This window comes from Patella vulgata, chromosome 2 (assembly GCF_932274485.2).
Source record: "Patella vulgata chromosome 2, xgPatVulg1.2, whole genome shotgun sequence".
Classification (NCBI taxonomy): Eukaryota; Metazoa; Mollusca; class Gastropoda; family Patellidae; genus Patella; species Patella vulgata.
Genome location: NC_065880.2, coordinates 71,432,148 through 71,445,661, shown reverse-complemented (window position 1 = coordinate 71,445,661; position 13,514 = coordinate 71,432,148). Strand labels below are relative to the sequence as shown.

At 36.8% G+C, this 13,514-nt stretch overlaps 1 long non-coding RNA gene across 3 annotated transcripts; it reads right to left on the bottom strand.

The window, feature by feature from the left end:
- Positions 1-605: 605 nt before the first annotated feature.
- On the bottom strand, positions 606-8,007 carry LOC126810003 (uncharacterized). Of its 3 annotated transcripts, none has more exons than XR_007675028.2 (5): positions 7,802-8,007; positions 6,470-6,657; positions 4,431-5,712; positions 3,507-3,636; positions 606-1,288 (listed from the first exon to the last, which is right to left on the bottom strand). It is a non-coding gene; the product is annotated as an uncharacterized LOC126810003 (long non-coding RNA). The 3 variants fall into 3 exon arrangements; XR_007675029.2 differs by lacking the exon at positions 7,802-8,007 and adding an exon at positions 7,542-7,794; XR_007675030.1 differs by lacking the exon at positions 7,802-8,007 and adding an exon at positions 7,140-7,341.
- Positions 8,008-13,514: the final 5,507 nt, after the last annotated feature.

The following is a 13,514-nucleotide window of genomic DNA, read 5'->3' as shown; positions in this document are numbered from 1 at the left end:
GAGGCTTAGCTTCGTTTCCAAGAGTAGGGTCGACTGCATTCCCACTGTTAAGATTTCGAGAAACAGGGCCCAGATTCTCACATCAGATACTTGAACCACAGAAAAGGTTACCTTTCAGAAAATTGGCTCTGTAGCCTAAAACTGAATCACCTATATCTCGGTTCAGAGCAAAGCAATCTGACTGAAATTTCAGCATTTTCTGTTTCTATTATTTATTGTTGAACTATTATAGCGAGAACTGTCAGCTCTTATCTAATCTTACCCAATGGCGCCAATGCCCCTTTAAAATGCCCCTTATAAATCTAGTTTAAAATCCAAATATTTGTCTAAACTTTAGACAGACCTTATGATCTACTAGTATTCTCCAGTTGGTCAATTTCACTGCAAGTCAGTCAAAACGGCCAAACATGACTGGCGAAAATAAGACAAATAAGGTTGGAAGTACCTTCAAAACAAACCATGGCACTTGAATCAATGACAGACCTTATGATCTAAAGCATACATCAGACCACTCAACCACACAACTGGTAAAGACTTTAGACAAATATTTGGATTTTAAACTAGAAACAAAACCATACTGTTGAAGATGTAATTGAGACAAGACATTAGACTAGCACTTATATTTATTAGCAAAAAAAAGCCAACAATTTGATTGGTTTTAGTGCTTAGCCAATCAAAATTGAAATTTCTACTAAAATTTGGATTTGATCTTAGTTAAAATTTCCCTACTTTTAAGTTCTGGTAAAATGTCCTTATGTGTCGGAAGTTCTGATTTGTCGACTAAACGAAAGCGACCAGACTGTCCACCGTTGGCTTTGAGAAATGCGACAATTTTGATCGGTGACATACTTTGCGTTACAATGGTGTACATCTGATTTCTAGTGGAATGATTTATAAAGCGAACTGGAACGGGGAGGTTATACAGTAAGCCGTTAATCTGGCGTGTGATATGATGAGGGAAAGCAGGTCCAAACAGTAGATCTTTTAGCATTTTAACTTTAATGAATTCGTCTAGTCGTGCCTGGGCAGCTTTTAAAATAAATCTATCAGCATGACGGTAATGTGGTTTTCTAGGATATTTCTTCTTAGCCTGTGAATCTGTTACTTCTTCCTTCATTTCAACATCTGTGTCACTGGTCTCAGTTTCTGAATCAGTTCCCTCAGCTGTAGTAGCTGTAACGTTTTCTCCTGCATCCTCGGCAGCTTTCTTCAACACCTCCGCTTCTTTAAGCAACGTATCAAAACTGACAGATTCTATCGCTTGATCAGGTTTAGTGTAAGCAGAAACCTGGAATGAAAAACGATTTACTAAGACATGATATCTAGGTTAACTTTAAATAATGGCATTCATCAATTAAAGGTCAAATCTGTGCCTAGCCAGGAAGGCATTTTTATGTGCAATACAAGAGCAGAACGAAAACCAAGGTGGCTCAGTACATGAGGTGCCAGCTCTGTGGATAAGCCATCGGCTCAGGGGTTAAGCCACCAGCTCAGTTGGTAAGACAATGTCTCAGTGGGTAAAGACCCACCTCTGTGGGTAAACCGCTGGCTCGGTGGGTTCTGACTCGGTGTGTAGGACACTGGCTCATTGATAAGAATCTGTTTTTAATCTGGCCAATGAAGTTCCTCAGGTTTTTCCAGCCTTTTTTCGTCTTGTTGCAAGGGCAAGATGGACTGGACAAGAAAAAAGGTCCCTTGTATAGCCATTGGCAGCATGTTGACGGAACGGGAAAAAAATGCACGATACTGGACATGAGATTCTACTCCTTGTCACATACAAGCTTGGCTCAAATTGATTCAAGGACATATCTTATGATCTAAAGGGCATGCATTAGACCACTAGACCAGCCCACCCATATATCAATCTTCTGGTGTTGTCACAGGATAACCCTGCTCAAGGGACAGGAACGTTGCTTCAGTGAAAGGGTGTAGAAATGCAATGCTTGGCTAAATTGGTTTTTATACGCCCACACTGAAATGTGGACGTATATTGCCGTCGCCCCCGTCCGTCCGTCTGTCGGTACGTCCGTCGGTCCGTCCGTCCATCGTCCACAATTTCTTGTGAACGCTCTAACGCCAAAAGTTATCATCCAATTGTTTTAAAATTGATATATGTTGTTTTCATTAGTGAGATGAAGAAGCCTATTTAATTTCAATAACTTCTGTTTATTACGTCTAGAGTTATGGCCCTTGTTTCACTTTGTTGAACCTTGTGAACGCTCTAATGCCAAAAGTTAACATACGATCTTTGTGAAATTTATATGCAATATTTATGTTAGTGAAACGAAGAAGCCTATTGAATTTCAACAATTTCTGTTTATTACGTCTAGAGTTATGGCCCTTGTTTCACTTTATTGAACCTTGTGAACGCTCTAACTCCAAAAGTTATCATCCGATCTTTCTGAAATTTACATGCATTATTTAAATTAGTGAAACGAAGAAGCCTATTTAATTTCAGCAATTTCACTTTATTACGTCTAGAGTTATGGCCCTTGTTTCATGTTATTGAACCTTGTGAACGCTCAAACGAGAAAAGTTATCAACCGATCTGTATGAAATTTATATGCATCATTTAAATTAGTAAAACAAAGAAGCCTATTGAATTTCAGCAATTTCCGTTAATCATCTAGAGTTATGGCCCTTGTTTCACTTTGTTGAATCTTGTGAATGCTCTAATGACAACAGTTATCATCCGATCTGTTTGAAATTGATATGCATGATTTAAATTAGTGAAACGAAGAATCCTATTGAAGTTCAGCAATTTCCTTTAATTACGCCATGAGTTATGGCCCTTGTTTCACTTTGTTGTACCTTGTGGTTGCTTTAACGACAAAAGTTATTATACGATCTGTATGAAATTTAAAGGTATCGTTTAAATTAGTAAAACGAACAAGCCTATTGAGTTTCAGCAAATTTCCGTTAATTACATCTAGAGTTATGGCCCTTGTTTCACATTGTTGAATCTTGTGAACGCTTGAACGACAAAAGTTATCACCCAATCTGTATGAAATTCATATGCATCATTTAAATTAGTGAAATGAAGAAGCCTATTGAATGTCAGCAATTTCTGTCAATTACTTCTAGAGTTATGGCCCTTGTTCTACTTTGTTGAATCTTGTGAACGTTCGAACGACAAAAGTTATCATCCGATCTGTATGAAATTGATATGTATTATTTGAATTAGTAAAACGAAAAAGTCTGTCGAATTTCAATAATTTCTGTAGATTACTTCCTGAGTTACAGCCCTTATTTTAGTTTTTAGAACCTTGTGAACCCTCAAACGACGAAAATTATAATGTCATCTGTATGAAGTTGTCTATTAAATGCCCCCTAATTACCTACAAAAGAACAAATATACGACAACTCTTGTCGACCGCTCGGACGATTTAGCTGCTGTGGGCGTATGTTTAGTTGCCTGGCAACCTATCTTTATATAATGTAGGCCCTATTTAGCTCAGGAATCCATAGCCCTAAAGCTAATTCAAGTATTCAATAGAATAACTTACCTCTATGACTGGTTGTGTTTCGTAGAGCTTAAACAAGATATCAGCTGCTGCAAAATTTCTAGAGCCTATCTTACTAAGAGACACTGCAGGTTCGGTTCCAACATCTTCCTTCTGTATCTTCATCTGACATCTTAAAGTAAAAAAAGAGAGAAATGGGGATTAACACTCACACAAAACAAACCAACATTTTTGGACTGACACCCAGGAGGTTTGACTCAATGAAAGATCTTATGAGCTTGGACCACTCAACCACCCCTAAAAACAAAAGAAGAGTAACAAGCAAACTGAACATTTCAAAATTTTGATCAATGGGACAAGACTAGATCTTAAAGCTACAATTTCATATTTGTTAAGTTATATTTTTAAAATTTATTAAAATAAAGCCTTAAAATAGATGGTATCCATACACAGTCCTACCTTGTTAAAGAATAATCCTATTAATCCTATAATTCACTATTGCCAGCTGCGAAATTGGCAAAATTATCATTTTCGAATTCCAACATTTGAAGATAGCTAATGCATGGAGGCAATAGGAAAACAAGGGAGGTAATTGTGTTATTATTTCCTGTGTCAATGATTTTTAAGGGTGGGAAATAATGCCCATAGTCGTATAATAGTGAGTTGATAACCTATTGAGCAAAAGACATAGAAATAATTATGTTTTGACTTTCATAGAAAATATGAAATTCTGGCTTGAAGGCTAAGGCCAGGAAACACAGCCTAAGTCTTACAGTTAAGGCCGGAAGACGCAAGACTACAGTAGGTCTTAAGAGATTCAAGACTAGGTCTTAAGAGACACAAGACTAGGCCTTACAGTTGAGGCCAGAAGATACAAGACTAAGCCTTACAGTTGAGACCGGAAGACACAAGACTAGGCCTTAAGATTATGGCCGGGAGACCAGACTAGGCCTTAAGGCAACTTACCTGAATACACGATCATCATTGTCAAAAAACTCCCATTCCAACAACATATTGTTGACAAAACATAAATGTTGTAAAATATAGAAACCTTGAACTTTACGATCTACTATCCAACTGACGTCCTCAAAGACAACGATATCCTTGGCTGGTAGTGTTGATATAGGTTTTCGGGTCCATTGTAAGCGATGAAGATTCGAACAGTTATCTTCCAAAATGCAGTTGCCCTTGACACGAAAGTCGATAACATCTGTTGCTGCTTGGTCGTGTGGTTGAAGTTTACTGTGTTGGGGGAGGATGAACTCGGGGTCACAGTTCGTGAAACCTATCGGGCTTTAGAGTAAGCGTCTGCTTGGGCATCTGTTCGGTTCTCTGCTTCACCAATCATGATGAGATGACCAGCTAGATAGAGGTTACAGAAAATTTTCTCCTTTTCTATTTCTGTGTTCATGCTACGACGGTATAGACAAATGGGCGTCAATTTTACATCGTTGAAAATTCCATCCAAGACAGTAATGATGGATGCAGGATGCGTGGCACTGCTAAGTTCGTTCATTTTGACAAACTGTTCACGGAGATCAAATGCCCTAGGATTTGGTGCTGCCTTTACCAAAGTGCTCTGAACCTGTGCTTCTGCTTCTGTTATGACAGACTGTTCGACACCATCTAAGATGTTGCCATGTTCAACATTCATGGTGGTCAGTCGTTCAACCACCATATTATAACACAATGACTTAGCAGTTTTTTTGGAAACTGAAACACCTGCACCTTGTAGTATGTTGTCAATAAAGTACATTCCCTTATGATAAACTTTCCCTGATTCAGCTTTACAACTCTCTACATCATATCGACAACAGACTCGACATTTAGCCACAGAGGCCGCCAACTCCATTTTGCTGACTGAATTGGTTGAAGCATATTTAGGATTGGTTAGAATATCTTGGATCTGTTTCAAAATAGATGGTGGGGGTAACTCTGCAATTGTTTCTTTCTCCATCTTAGCAACGGTCGAGTTAAAATTCTCCAGTTTCTCCTTGATAACTTTTGGGGTCATATCATCCTGGTTCAAAATTTCAGTGACAGGAAGGGTACGATAAAGTTCCACCGCCTTCTTGAAACATGACAGTTTGATTTCTTTCTTGTTGATGCCGATAGCTCTGGCTAGGAACACACCACCCAGATTAAGTCGGCCAGTGAAAAAGGATCCGTTCTTTCCTTGTACCATGCCATCGATCAAAAAATCTGGTCAAATTCCAACTTTACAACTCATCAGAGAATTCTCAAACAACTAAAATGAAATAAAATAGGATTTAATGGGAAAGAGAGGAAAATGGGCTTTATTGTTCACTCGACACTAGGTCATTTCGGGACTAACATATAGTTCATTTTATTTCATTAGGGGTCTTTAGCAGTGGAAGGAAACCCTGAGGACATGGAGAAAACGCACGAGGTTGAACAGACGACCCTACTCCTTGTCACGTACAAGCGGGTAATGACGCATTAACGCTTCGACCACCCAAACTCGACCAACTGGTCTTATGTAGATGGGCAAATAAAAGAATTTTATACGTAATACATGCTTGAATAAAAATAAAAATAAAAATAAAGCAGAATCTGTGTTTTTAATAAGATTATTGTGAAAAATATTAAACATGCATTATGCAAGAGCTAAACCTGTCAATTTCAGGTCTTTCTTTAGGCCTGAAATCTTATCTAAATTATTAATTAGACATTAATTAACTTATCCAGACCATAATAAACTCCCGATGTCAAGGCTAGCCTTCGATGTCGACTGGATTACAATTCTATATGCTGCTATCGCTCATTGATAATTAAATCACAACAATAGACAATCGAGACTATTAGTTTCGAGGCTAGGCGAAACTTTCATCCGCTTAGTTTTCGGTTCATAGTGGACCAATTTGACTGACATTTTCAGCAAATTCCCTTTACATTATGTAGTTTTTAACTATTATAGTGAGAACTGCTAACTCGTTATCTTATCTCCATCTCCCATAATGTATCTTTAATAAATAAAACCTCACCATAATTTCATTGATTACTTTTTTTTCACTTCGTAAAAACATTGAAAGTCGTCGAATTTTTTCTGCTAGCGGCAATTTTGTGGCATCGATTGGTTCTGGGTTGGGTGTTTTGTGTACAGCGGCAGCAGGCAGACCTTTGTTATCAATGGGGCGTGTCTGGCAGCCTGGTAATGTTTCCCATTTCTTCTCTGTAAATAAACCATTAAAAAATGTAGTTTGTTAAAGCTGCATTTAGTAACTGTATTGAATAAACCATGACTAATATACCGGTGTATTAAATACAAGTTTTTTCACAGTTCATTTCTGACGACGTCTTGAAAAGTGTTCTCTTGTATTTATCAAGCCACAAACAAAATAAACTTCTAAATAACTTGTATTCTGAATATTGTTTAGTGCCCAGGTTCACTTTGCTCATTTCTGTTGATCAGCGGCTGGGGAGGGGGGGGGGAATAGGTTTTACATTTAGATTCAGAACGAACATGATTCTTCTACAGCCATCCTTTTTACAGTGGTTACAACTTAAACATACAGGTTTCAAGTTTAACTGACTACCATGACTAGAGAATAGAATAACGTGATTTATCAACGAATTAACAGAATTTTAAAACAAAATTAAAAGCTTTTGAGCAGTAGTACAGGTAAAAATTATGTGTGTCAAAAAGATAAGCACCACCGTTTAAAATGAGGTCTGTTTGATATTTAACCATCAACAATAAATTCAGATGGTTTTTATTTGGAACCATGTAATATCCATCACAAAATACTTCCAGCATAAGTCTTGCCACTCCAAGAAGAATAGTATCAGGTTCCTTTGGTACCATGGTACTAATCAAACAAGAGGTGTTGAGGACGTGATCCAAGTGAGAGAGGGGGGGGGGGGTTGGATGGCTGAATGGTTAGCTGTATCATAAAGTCTGTCATTGAGTCAACTGGCATGGTTTCGAATCCCCGGTTGTACGTGACAAGGAGTAGGGTCGCCTGTCCAACCTCGTGGGTTTCCTCCGGGTCCTCCAGTTTCCTCCCACAGCTAAAGATCCCTACGCGCAAGCGAATTATGGAAATAAAATTGAACCATATGTTAGTCGAGTGGACGTTAAACCCCATTTCTCTCTCTCTCTCCAAGTGAGAGAGGGATACACATGACGATGGTTATCACTACTCTTGTCTGTAATCCTCATCCTTTTCCTGACCAGATCATCTAATGGACTCCTATATTTTTCGAAATCCTCAATTAAAAAATATCTATTACTTAAATGACCAAATATTCCTGTCTTGTTTTACTTTAAGGTGGTCCTTAACCTTTTGTCAGTTGTATTTATTTTTATAACTTACTTGCACCACCGGCACTGTTTGCGGGAGTTCCAACACCTCCTATAGAATTCAACTCATTGTTAAAAATATAATTTGCGGGTCACGGAAAGATAACTCTGTTTGGAAACATGGTTTGGTGTAGAGGAGTAACCGAAGTTGGCCGAGTGAAATCTGCAGCCGGTTGCCGAGTGAAAAATAGAAAGTAACTCATTGAAGATCCAGTATTGTGCGAAAACGTAAACAAAGGTGGCGCGAAGTTCAAGTTTTCGATAGTTTCTGTTGGAGAGGGACACAGTTTGAACAGATCACCCAAAAAGTTTGTACACATAATTCTTGGATTTTGTGAAGTGAATTAAAATAATTTGTTTTTCTGTCAACAATTACTGTCGCTATCGAACCGTCGCTACGTATTCCTTTGGCATGGGGAGCCACGGTGGCAAAGTGGATAAAGAAATTAGAAAGACTATATTACTATTACTAGCTAGTATAGATAACAAACCTTAATCTCTCAACCCTCCGTGTTTCGAGATAAGGCATGAGCCCATTACCTATAACGTTGCATCTCCGGGAGCGATTCACACCCGGCATTTTTAAACAAAATTGACAATAGTTTTAATCAAAACAACGATTGATTATTGTTATTTATAATATTTCTACAACACCCAACTACAATTACGCATATAATCCCACCTGAAACGGGTACAAATAGTTGTTTTTAAAATCGAGGCGTTAATCCGTTACTAAGACCGCCATCTTTTTAAACGATACGCTGTCATCATGAAGGCGGGGCTAAATATAAGGCTTTTATAACAGCCAATCAAAAGGACAATCGAAAGCACGGTAACTATGAATGGATTTCGATGGCGGTGAAATGTCAGACAAAAACAACGCTTCATTAATTTAAACGCGAATATTTGGAGTTAGGCGATAGTTGTGCCACTACATTGGTCTCTGTAAGTTTAATTAATCATAATATCATAAACTTATCTATTTTAAAGATGTTACATGCATTAATAAAGAAATTGAGTTTGCCACTTGGAACTAAAGGCATCCAATCGTAGCTAAAAACAAACACATCAGTATATCTCAACGTTTTTAGCTACGTTCTCGTAGCTAGCTATAGTATAGTATACATACGGTATGTCCATGACAATATATCGCCCTACGACGCGATAAAAACTGATGGCGACTAACGGAAACTGAGAGCTTATGTCGTTAGGACTGAATTTATCCACGACTGTATGCAAACACGAGCAATGAGCTACAAGAAGGTAGCTAAAAACTTTGAGATACCGGTATTCTGACGTGTTTGTTTTTAGCTATGATTGGGTGCCTTTTAGTAGTAAACTCAGTTTCTTTATTAATAATTAATGCATGTAAAATCTTAAAAATAAGACAATTTTATACTATTATGACTATTTAAACTTAAAGAGACCAATGATTATGTATTGGCACAACTATCGCCTAACTCCAAATATTCGTGCTTAAATTAATTGAGCGTTGTTTTTATTCGACATACACCGTCATACATCTCCCGTTTAAAAATGACGTTCCTAGTAACGACTTAACACCTCGATTTTAAATACGATGATTTATACCAGTTTCAGGTAGAATTATATGCTTAATTGTTGTTGGATGTGGCAGAAATATTATAAATAACAATAATCAATCATTGTTTTGATGAAAAATATTGTCAATATTGCTTACTGAGGCCCGATGTGATTTGCTTTGGGCTTTGGTACGCGAAACTGTATAGCATCATCCCTTATCTCGAAACACGGAGGGTTGAGAGATGAGGTTTGTTATCTAACGAGCAACCAGTTGATCATAGTCGTAAGCGCACTAATGTCAGTTGCAGTATCAGAGCGACAACTGATCACATGACTGCCACGTGATAAACTTCAAAATGGCCTCGTTCCACTTGTCCGCCACGTTTGTTACCGTCCCCTGGGTACCATGTGACTGAATAACCTAATCTTAATGGCTGCCTCAGCGAGGCGCTGACTGAAGATAGTTACGAGTGTGCTCATGTTTTTTGCGACTAGGGACAACTGAACTGATTGTCTTCAGTCATAGGAGTTGAACAACCGAGAAACTGGAGGCGATTGGTTGCCTCCGACTTACACTAGTCGTAAGAGTTTTCAGGTCACCCATAAGAGAAAATGAAACACTTCCCCTACATGTAGCTACCAGCTCTTCAGCTTCATGTATTTATGGATAACATGCAAGCAGCTGGTGCTTCATAAGTAATATAATTTTTAGTATTTCCACTGACGCTGCGGTGACTCAGTCGGTAGGGCACTGACTTGCTAATAAAAAAAATAGAAGGTCCTGGGTTCGATACAGGTATTGGCCGAGAAAGTTCATATGGATTTTACTGCATGGTTTGTTTCCCCCTTGTCAGTGGGTGCAGGATGGAGAGCCTGATAAACAGTGTCTAGATGCTTAGATCGGATTAAAAACCAAGGTCCCATGTGTAGATGTAAAAGAATCCTCGACACTTAGAATTTGAGATGAGAGTAGGCCGTAGCGTCTCTGTCCAAAGAAATTTCCCTCATAGCACACTGCAAGTCGTGCAGAAAAGTAGGACGTTAAACCCCATTTCATTTCTATTCCATTTTCAGTATTCCACCAAACAGGAACTTTGAGATAGTACCTTTAATGAGCCTGATTGTAAGTTTAATGCAATCAATAATTTGATTGGTTAAGTGAGGATAATAAGGATAATGACTAAGGTGTAGCTATATAATAAAATTGTAGAGAAATGTAGGTGTTTTAGTTTACTTAGCTGTTGATAATATTGACATTAATGGAAGTTAATGGAAATATTCATTGTTGGAGATTATTATATTTCACATTGAAGTTAAATTCTTTTTCCTGACAACTGAAATCTTTCTATATTTGTAAATAATTTTCATCGATATTTTGAATTGAATAATTACATTGCATTTGATGTGGGTACATGTACATCTTCTGTTCGGTACATCCCAATGTTCTACACATGATCAGTCTGAGAAATGAATCATCATTCTTCCATTGATATTGTAATTATTTAAGTACCGGTAATCTTGATGTACTTTTATAAAGCAACACACATATGTATATCTGTATAGGCTAAACGAATCAACCGTCTTATTTGCCCAGTCGGAGCAGAACAGTAAGATGTTAAACCCCATTTCATTTTGCTAAACGAACCAAAATGTCACTTATATTGTATTCTTTGCCAAAAGAAGGATTGATCAATAGGCCATGCAAGATGTGCTTGCTAGTTTGATTATTTTGACTAAGATAATCAGAATTAAGTGGGCTTTAACGACAATCACATTAAAATCATTTGTTTTTTCAGTGAAAGTGATAATACTTCTTTAATAAAGCCATTAGTTATATGATCCAAGTAATGTCTTTGAATGAGTGGGTAGGATCAGTCACTTTTTTTTAATGATTTTGTGAAAACATATTTATGACCTTAATTAAAGATAAGGTACGTAGAACTACTGTTTAGCCTTACATCTGCCATTATTATTAAATCTTATCCTGACCCCCTGGGCATTAATCTTATCATCTGATCATGGTCACTATGTCAATCAATTAATGCCGATAATTTGAAAGACAAAAATTAGGGTATCTACAGTATGTTTACAAACTTGACTGGATTACAACAATCAATGCCGATAATTTAAGGACAAAAATGAGTCTATCTATTGTGTGTTTAGGAACTCAATTGGATTCCAACAATCAATCTTGATAGACAAAAACATTGTTATTAATTTATATACACGTATCTCTTCTAAACTGACCCGTTGCTCTTTTAGTCATATCCACAAATAATAATACTATTTTGATGTATCAGATTTTGTTGACGCTTTGATATTTCATCATTTCTTGCTTATAAATGAATACCGGTAATCAGCGTTGATTTTCTAAACCACAATGTCAATATTTTTGACAAGTTATTTTTGATAAGGTTATTTTCTATGGTAGATATTCACATATTCCTCAAATTTATAAAAATCTAATTTATCAGAAATGATAAATTTAATAACATGATAAAGCCTTTTTTATACGCCCACATAGTAATGTGGTCGTATATTGTCGTCGCCCCCGTCCGTTGGTCCGGCCGGCCGTCCATCGTCCACAATTTCTTGTGAACACTCTACAGACTACATTTATCATCTGATTGTTTTGAAATTGATATATGTTGTTTGCATTAGTGAGATGAAGAAGCCTATTTAATAATTTTAATAACTTCCGTTAATTTCTTCTGGAGTTACGGCCCTTGTTTTACTTTGTTGCACCTTGTGAACGCTCTAACGACCAATCTGTAGGAAATTTATATGCATCATTGAAATTAGTAAAGCAAAGAAGCCTATTGAATTTCAGCAATTTCCGTTAATTACATCTAGAGTTATGGCCCTTATTTCTCTTTGTTGAATCTTGTGAACGCTCTAATGACAAAAGTTATCAACCGATATGTATGAAATTGATATGCATCATTTAAATTAGTGAAATGAAGAAGCCTATTGAATTCAGTAATTCCGTTAATTTCTTCTGGAGTTATGACCCTTGTTTCACTTTGTTGCACCTTGTGAACGTTATCAACCGATCTGTATGAAATTTATTGCATCATTTTAATTATTAAAACAAAGAAGCCTATTGAATTTCAGCAATTTCCATTAATTACATCTAGAGTTACAGCCCTTGTTTCACTTTGTTGAATCTTGTGAACGCTCTAATGACAACAGTTATCATCCGATCTGTTTGAAATTGATATGCATCATTTAAATTAGTGAAATGAAGAAGCCTATTGAAATTCAGCAATTTCCGTTAATGTCTTCTGGAGTTATGGCCCTTGTTTCACTTTGTTGCACCTTGTGAACACTCTAACGAAAAAAGTTATCAACCGATCTATATGAAATTTATATGCATCATTTAAATTAGTAAAACAAAGAAGGCTGTTGAATTTCAGCAATTTCCGTTAATTACATCTAGAGTTATGGCCCTTGTTTCACTTTGTTGAATCTTGTGAATCTGTTTGAAATTGATATGCATCAATTTAATTAGTGAAACGAAGAAGCCTATGGAATTTCAGCAATTTCCATTAATTACGCCATGAGTTATGGCCCTTGTTTCACTTTGTTGTACCTTGTAAATGCTCTAACGACAAAAGTTATTATCCGATCTGTATGAAATTTATATCTACATGTATCATTTAAATTAGTAAAACGAACAAGCCTATTGAGTTTCAGCAAATTTCTGTTAATTACATCTAGAGTTATGGCCCTTGTTTAACTTTGTTGAATCTTGTGAACGCTTGAACAACAAAAGTTATCACCTAATCTGTATGAAATTCATATGCATCATTTAAATTAGTGAAATGAAGAAGCCTATTGAATGTCAGCAATTTCCGTCAATTACGTCTAGAGTTCTGGCCCTTGATTTACTTTGTTGAACTTTGTGAACGTTTGAACGACAAAAGTTATCATCCGATCTGTATGAAATTTATATGCATTATTTGAATTAGTAAAACAATTTGTGTAGATTACTTCCAGAATTACGGCCCTTGTTTTAGTTTTTAGAACCTTGTGAACCCTCAAACGACAAAAATTATTTATGTCATCTGTATGAAATTGTCTATTAAATTCCCCTAATTACCTACAAAAGAATAAATATGTGACAACCCTTGTCGACTGCTCGGACGATTTAGCTGCTGTGGGCGTATGTTTTGTTGCCTGGC